An 8,173-nucleotide genomic window follows, 5' to 3' on the forward strand; every position below is an offset into this window, starting at 1 on the left:
AAAATCATGATAATCTGATTGGGAACATAAAATAACTAATTCATAATAATCTGCTGAAATTCCAGAAACCCTATGTCTAGATAATATGAAGAGAATCTAGAACCTGATTGAATTCTAGGGACCTAATGGGTGAAAGGAATCCACTAGTGAAATCCCACATACCTGGTGACAAAATTCAGGGAGAAATCTTTCGATTTTGGAGCTGGAACTGATGAAAACCTTGCTGCATTTTCTTTGAGAGGGTTGGTCGACTCTTTCCCCCCTTTTCTCGTTCAACTTAGATGAACTTTGGAGAATGATTGATTAAGGTAAGTTCTAGTTAGTTTACTAGGCTAAAACTGACCAAAACTACGTAGTTTAGGGGTCCAACGCATAAGGAAAAGACCAAATGACCCCTGCCTTAAAAGCTATCGGGCCAGCCGATAGACCGTGGATGGACCGACGTTCCGTTCTGGTCAACCGTCATTTGGCTTCAGAGACGGGATACTGGGGCCTCATTCCACTGACCAAAACCACGGTCCGCGGTTTGACCTACGGTCCGTGGGTTTGGCCGTGGGTCATCCCTTAGAATATTTTCTGGGTTGTTTCTGGGGATGACTGCAGGTGGCCATCCACGGATTACCACCTACGATCTGTAGGTGGTGCCAATCGGTGGCACCTGCAACTTCTGATTTCTACAATCTAATTTGTCTAGGATACGGGGTGTTACAGTCGTGAGCCTACTGAGGAACCTACTTCATTGCCTCAAGAAATAGGCTCAAGCAAAACAGAGTCTGAGGATATTGCTAGAGTAGTGGTGAAACAGAAGAAGAAGGTAAAGGAAGAACGAATCAAAGTCAAATGATGTCCTAATTCTGAGAAAAAATCATCTGTAAAAAGGGCTAGGGTGACTAAAAAGGCCCCCTTGAAATCAAAATTTGTTAAGGGACCAGGTCCGACTGCCCAGAAGCAAGTTGAAGGTAAGGTGTTTACAAAGGAAGAGCGTGTTCCAGAACTTGAAAATCAAAAGGTACTAATTGGAAGGGTGTTTGATCCCGACATTCTCACGGAACATGGTATGTGTACCCTTTTTTGATTCTGTCTCACTACAAAGTTTGGAACACTTGTTTGAATGTCCAGCACCTTACTTGCATGAGCCAGAAGTGCGAGAGTTTTATTACAAAATGGAGCTCCTTGATGATGGAGGCATTTAGACAACGGTACATGAGGTAAAAATCTCCCTGAATGAGGAAAGATTGGGGATCATATTGGGAGTTCCTTCTAAAGGGATCAGGTCCATTTAATGTTGCAAACCTTCTGTTGATTTCGTTCGAAGGGCTGTCAAGCATGGGGACATGAAGTATGCAGGTCCTCCTAAGAAGTTCCTCAAAGCAAATACCAGTTACTTTTTGGGTTTGTTAATAAGGTCATGGTGTCCAGGAGTGAAAAAAAGACTCTAGCCTCTGCAACAGATTTGTTCCTCATGGAACAATTTGATTAACTCGAGGCTATCAACCTTCCTGGAATTATGCTTGAATACATGCACAGGGTGATGACATGAAAAAATGCCAAGCATGGCATACCTTATTGGTACTTATTGAATCATGTGTTTGACCATTTCGGAGTGCCTCTTGGAAGGGGAGTACCTGGTACTGTAAAGCACATGTTTTCTCCAGCAAAACTCTTGGAATGTGAATATGCTGAGAGTAAAGTCAAAGCCAAGTCACATGTGTCTGAACTTCTTGAGCACCAGGAATCCCTCAAGCTTGAGTTAAATGATCTTACAGTAACCTTAAGTGCTAATGAGATAGAAATTGCACGACATAAGGCACAACTGTAGCAGCCTATTTCTTAAGGACCTGGTACTAGTGCTGACAGTAAGGAGGAAGTAGAAAATTTGAGGACTGAGAATATGCACAACTGCTGAAGACAAATGCCTCACTCAATAAGGAAGTCCAGGCTCTTAACAAGCAACTCATTCTGCCGCATGTTGATGCCAACACTCGCCTGACCCTTTTGTTGTGGTCCTTCCCTCTTCGTTCCCCTCCGTCCTAAAAAGAGTTTGTTTGTCTAAGCTTTCTTAAGTCTTTTCGTGTCTTGGCTATTTCCCCAGTTTTAATCTTGTGGCAATTGTACTATTTTGGCTGAACTCTGTGGCCATCATAAGTGATCTACTGTAAATTATCTCTTTTTAACCTGTTTGGTATGCTTCTATCTTCTCTATTATTGCTTACTTGCGCATGTACTGTGTGGCCCATGGCACTTAATTCCTAACGGTTTTGCATGCAGGTTGTATATGTTTTACTGTCACCCCTTTTCAATGAAAAGGAGGAATTGACCGTAAATGATGTTTTGAAATGTAGAAGTTTGTTGACAGGGGGAACATGGTGATAGGGCGAACTGACTGATAATTTGAATGAATATTAAACTCATATAAGGTAGTTTGTTTGTCATCATCAAAAAGTGGGAAGATGATAAGTTTAAGGCTTTTCAGATGTTTTGATGATCCTCACAAATGCAGGGACCCGGTCCTCTGCAGAGTATTCTCGTCCAGAGCAATGTGCTATACAGCTGGAAAGCTGTCTTGTCAGAGGTTGGTGAAGTCATCAACGTACTAAACCAATCAGAATGGACGAGGTTGTTTGTCCAACGATCAATAATTCTTTATAGTTGATATAATCAACATGACAAACAACAAATTAATCATTCATTCAAAGAGAGAAAATTCAAGCTTCAAACAAAACAACAAGGGACCTTATCAACTGAAGAATCCTGTTGTGATTATTATTGCTTGTATTTGTGCTTAACTTGTAGGATTCTTTTCACTCTTGATAGAAACATTTCAAAAATTTATGTGAGTCATTGTAAGAACTTAGTAAAGGGTAAATTTGTGTGTTACGGCTAAAAGTCTAAATTAATCAGTGAGGGTTTGTCTAGTGGGCAATGGATGCATTGCTTAGGCTCAGTAAGTAATAGGTTGTATTACTTAGAGTTGAGATTAGGAGGTGAATCTCAGTGTGTGTTGTAAACTGTGTTTCACTTTTGCTTGAGAAGATTAGTGAAAATAGTTTGAAAATCCTATGAGATAGGCCGTGGTTTTACTTCCTTGAGCAAAGAGGTTTTCACGTAAAGTTTTGTGTGTTCTCTTTACTTTCTGTATATACTTTTGTGCATAGAAACTGTCTAAAGGACTTGGTCTTACTTAGTTAATGGACGCATACATTAGAACAATCAATCATATAGTCACTTAGCTAAATCAACATAAATTATTTGCAGAATGGAAATCAAGTTCTATTAATTGTTACTCCTATAAAATAAGAATGCAATGTGGAGACGTTAAATAACACATATCATGAGTTTTTCACGTCTCTCCTCATCTTTTATGGATTCATATGTAATTAAAAAGATTATAAAAAAAGAAAATAATAATTATTTAAACGAATTAAAAAGGAAAGTAGGTATGACAAATTAAAATGAGAAAATATATCTTTATTTGCCCTTATTTTTTTTCCAAATATGTAGGAAGTAAATAATTACCTGAATGATGATTTTAGCATGACATGAGCAACCTATTTAGGAAACATAATCAACTAATAACCATTAATGACATAATATCTTGAATGTCTAGATCTCATTAATTAATTAATTAATATATATTTTATCTATGAACAAAAAAGTCTGACCAAAAATAGAAAAAAATTAAATGGTTAACTCCATGGCCACTATATAAGTAGTGTGGCATTAGCCCTTTATTGAAAATATACAAAAAAAAAATCAAGATTTTGAAAGGGAAGCCAAAGTCTACATTGTGTATGTCTCCTTTATCCTAATTTCATTTCTTAAGTTTTGTGTTTGAATTTTGATGAATAATTTTGTTTACTAAAATACAGGACTCTTGAGCTTTAAGTTTAAATGCCTTATTGCCCTTTTTTATGGTTTAAAATTGCCTCAAATTGTAATTATATACTATTACATGGGATAATCTTAGTAGCATTGACTACTAAATTTTCACTTTTTTTGGTGAGATCATTCAATTCCTCACCTTAATTGTAATCTCCTCCTTCATTTTTCCCTTTCCCAACCCCTATTTTTAAAACAAAAATATATTAATAAATATAATATATTATCACATTAAAAAAGAATGAACAAAAAAAGAAATATAAATTGTCTATAGCAATTATAGTTACAAGTAAATTTATTCTCAGTATTGATGTATGCTAATTTTCACCCCTTCTTAGCCCTGTGTTGTTTCTTAACAAAAGAGAAGTGTAGCATGACTTGTTGGATTTTAAAAGGTGTAAATGAAAAATGAACAGTTGAAAATTTTATGAATAGTTGTGTTTTTTTTTGAAGAATTGCGACTTTTCTTGTGACTTTTTGGAAAGGTTGTGACTATTCCAAAGGGCTGTGACTTTTCTAAGGGGTTGTGACCTTTCCGATAAGGCATAATAAGAACATGTTTACGCTTTTCTTTGTTTCCTACAAATATATCAATTTTCTGTTATTTTTCAACAACAGATTTTCAGAAATTCTTCTTAATCTTCACAAACAAATTCTAGTGTATTTTTTTTATGGTTTAGTGGTTCGCTGACATTGTGATTTCAGGTAGTAATAGTAATACTGTTTGAACAACATAAGCAACCAAGACCAATTCTCTGACAACTCTGAAAGTCAGCTTATTGAAAATTCAGCTCAGAAAAAATCGAAGATTGAGACAGAATGTGAAGAAATTGATAGGATTAGTAAGCTACCTCATGCTCTTGTCGAAATTCTTTCTTTATTGCCCATAACAGATGCGTTCTAAAAAACTATTCTCTCTAAAGATTGGCAATACTTCTGGACTTGTATCATCAAAATTGGTTATGATAACGAGAAATATAGTCGTTCAGGTAGCTCGACTGTGCACAAATTCATTTCCTTAACGGATAATGTACTACCTTTCCTTAGTTGCTCTACCATGAAAAAGTTTAGTGTAAACTTTATGTTCGGATATGATGATGGTGTGTCTTATTTTCTGGTAATTGACAAGTGACTTGAGTTTGCTGTGAATAAAAAAGTGGAGGATTTACGCTTGAATATACGGTATATTGTTGATCCAGCGGAGCATGACCAACCTTATAGCTTACCTGAAGTTCTATGTAGTAGTTCATCCATTCTAAAACTCAACTTTGAGAATTGCATAATATTAGAAAATTGTGTACTAAATTGGACATCTCTGAAGAGTTTAACGCTGAAAGATTTGTTTCTCCGGATGAGCACATTAAACAAATAATGTCAAATTGTCCTCAATTGGAAATCTTTGAAGCAACGCCAATTTTGTGATTTTAATCGTTTCCACGTGACTTCTCCAAAATGTAGGCGATTGGAATTGATCCATCACGGTCATCTTTACGGGGATTGATATTCATTCGAAGGTGATACATGTTGCTTTGAAATTGTTGCTCCATATGTTGAGCATTTAACGATTTCTGGGGTTTTTAATGATACGAGAATTAAGTTGAGGGACTTTTCATCTTTGAACCATGCCAATCTTGATCTCAACTGTGATGAATTTGATGAAATGGATGAAAACATAGTGAAAGATCTCCTAGTAAGTGCTCGTTGTGCTGATGAGCTAATACTCTCATCCTGGTTTGTCAAGGTCAGTTATCAATCCCAAATATCTCTAGTCTTTTTTTGTTAATTGTGAATAGATCTCATGTTTTATATGATGAATCGTTCTTCTCTTTAGGTGATTTCCATTTTGATGTTGGAAGAGGAAGACGTCTCCTTACCATTGCGGGAATGCAGATGTTGACAATAAGTTTCTGTATTTCAAAACTTTCGTTCCCCCTACTAGACAACCTCTTAAGGTCAACTCCTAAGTTGGAAAATTTGATGATATTTCCCGATAGGGCGATATGTTTTCTATTCTTTTCTTACTTCAGGATATCTTTATGTCAAATGTATATTGATCCCTTACAGCCTCAATGACTAACCTGATTTGTCCTTCTTTGGTATCTATAGTATCACCCCTTTTATGAAGACGAAGATATTGATTTGTCGAAAGACAAGAAGTACCTCTCCATTGAAGAAAACATATTCAAAGTTTCCTTACAGAATTTGAAGAATGTCAAGGTTATGCCATTATGTAGTCATACATATACATCTGACGCAACAGAGCTCCATCAATTCTTGAAGTTCTTACTTGAGCATGCAATAAATCTGGAAAAACTGGTTATAGTGCCAGAGCATAACGATTGCAACAATAGTTCTACTAATACCTCAAATCTGATGAAGTATTTGTTACCTTTTCCAACAAGTGCAATTATTTCCTTAGGACCAGTTAGTCAAAATGTTTTCTATTCCAAGTTTGTTTGAAACTCTATAAAAGCAATTTCTTTAGTCACTTTTTAATGCGAAAATATCATTTGATGAAGTTACAAGTTACATTCAGGAGGATACCTTTCTAATCTTTTTTATTTATTTATTATAAACATGCATGAATATGTAGCTTCCATTAATTAAAGTAATCAAAACTTAATTATGTGCCAACCATTAATTAGCACACACAAAAAAAGTTGCTCATCCCTTAACCGAAGGTTTATGCTCGTAAAAAGAAGAGCTGGTTGACATCTCCCCCTAGAAGAATGGAAACAATCTTCGGGTTTTACCTGTTACCACACATCTCTTTAAGGCATTCCAACTTAGTGGGACTAGCCAAGAATGTGAAGCAGTGGATGGGGATACTTTTGTATACAACAACTCTAATCTGAAAGGATTCTGGAATAGAACACTACAAAAAACACGTGATTTGTGGAGGTTTAATTTCGAGGTTACATTCAACATCTGCAAATTGTATCAAATTGAGGGGATTTCTGTACCCGCCGCTAATTTTATTAAATTTGCAGGGAATTAAGGGGATTTCTATACCCTTCGCTTATTTTATTAAATTTGCAGCGGTTAAAACCTCAGCTACACTTAAAAATAAAAAAAATAGCTACAAAAATTAAACAAATATATATTTTTAAGAGGTGGTGCTTGCCTTCTAAGAAAAAGAAAAGTAAACTTTATTTCTCCTTAATGAACAGTGAATGCTCCGATTTCACTCTAATTTCTTTCTTACACCGCCTTTCATACCTATAAAAATCTATAAGGCTTTGCTTCTTCCATCTCCTTCAACGGTGATTCCTCTTACGACATTAACGATGACGTTGCCGCGTTGATGTTCTTCGGTAAACAGTGGGTGGAAGATTGATTCTTTAATCGCTTGAATAAGAAGGGAATCACGTTCTTCATCCGCTGCCATTGATGGAACCAGTATCAATCCTAAATCAAAGAGGCGGAGGGTTAAGAAAGAAGCAAGAACAAACAAATACTTTCCACTAGTGGCAGAGTTAGGATTTTCCAAGAGTGTCAATGATTTACCTTAAGGAACTTTTGGAACACCTCAACCAATGCACTAAACCATTTTGGCCTTGTGTTAGGAGGTGTCAACATTTATATATATATATATATAGAAATACAATAAAAAATTTACTTATATATAATGTAATTTTGTGGCAAGTGGTGTTCAGTATAGTAGTTAATCGATTATAAAACTCAACTGCGATAACTGCAGAATATTAAAAGATTGTGTACTAAATTGGACATCTCTGAAGAGTTTAATGTTGGAAAGTTTGTTTCTCCGGGATGAACACATTAAATAAATAATGTCAAATTGTCCTCAATTGGAATCTTTGAAGCTACGTGAATTTTGTGGTTTTAATGGTTTGCACATGACTTCTCCAAAATGTATGCAATTACAATTGATCCATCACGATCATCTTGACGGGAATCCGTATTTATTCGAAGGCGATACATGTTGCTCTGAAATTGTTGCTCCATATGTTGAACATTTAACGATTTTTTGGTATTTTAGTCAAACGAAGATTTAGCTTGGGGACTTTTCATCTTTGAACCGTGCCAATCTTGATCTCTACTGTGATGAATCTGATGAAATGGATGAAAATATAGTGAAAGATCTTTTGATAATCGTTCGTTGTGCGAATGAGCTAATACTCTCATCCTGGTTGATCGAAGTCAGTTATCAGTCCCAAATGTCTCCAGTCTTTTTATGTTGATTGTGAATAGAGCTCTTGTTTTATCTTCTGCCTCATTCTTCGTTTTAGGTGATTTCCATTTTGATATTGGAAGAGGAAGACGTCTTCTTATC

General features: G+C 35.8%; 2 pseudogenes; both read left to right on the plus strand.

Annotated features, from left to right (window-relative positions):
- The first annotated feature begins 388 nt into the window (after positions 1-388).
- LOC125834992 (putative F-box/LRR-repeat protein At5g02930) lies at positions 389-6,339 on the plus strand (annotated as a pseudogene).
- Positions 6,340-6,564: 225 nt separating this feature from the next.
- On the plus strand, positions 6,565-6,714 carry LOC125835031 (U6atac minor spliceosomal RNA; annotated as a pseudogene).
- The last annotated feature ends 1,459 nt before the right edge of the window (positions 6,715-8,173 follow it).

This window comes from Solanum verrucosum, unplaced genomic scaffold, assembly GCF_900185275.1.
Source record: "Solanum verrucosum unplaced genomic scaffold, falcon-dt-bn FXZP01000058.1, whole genome shotgun sequence".
NCBI classification, from domain to species: domain Eukaryota; kingdom Viridiplantae; phylum Streptophyta; class Magnoliopsida; order Solanales; family Solanaceae; genus Solanum; species Solanum verrucosum.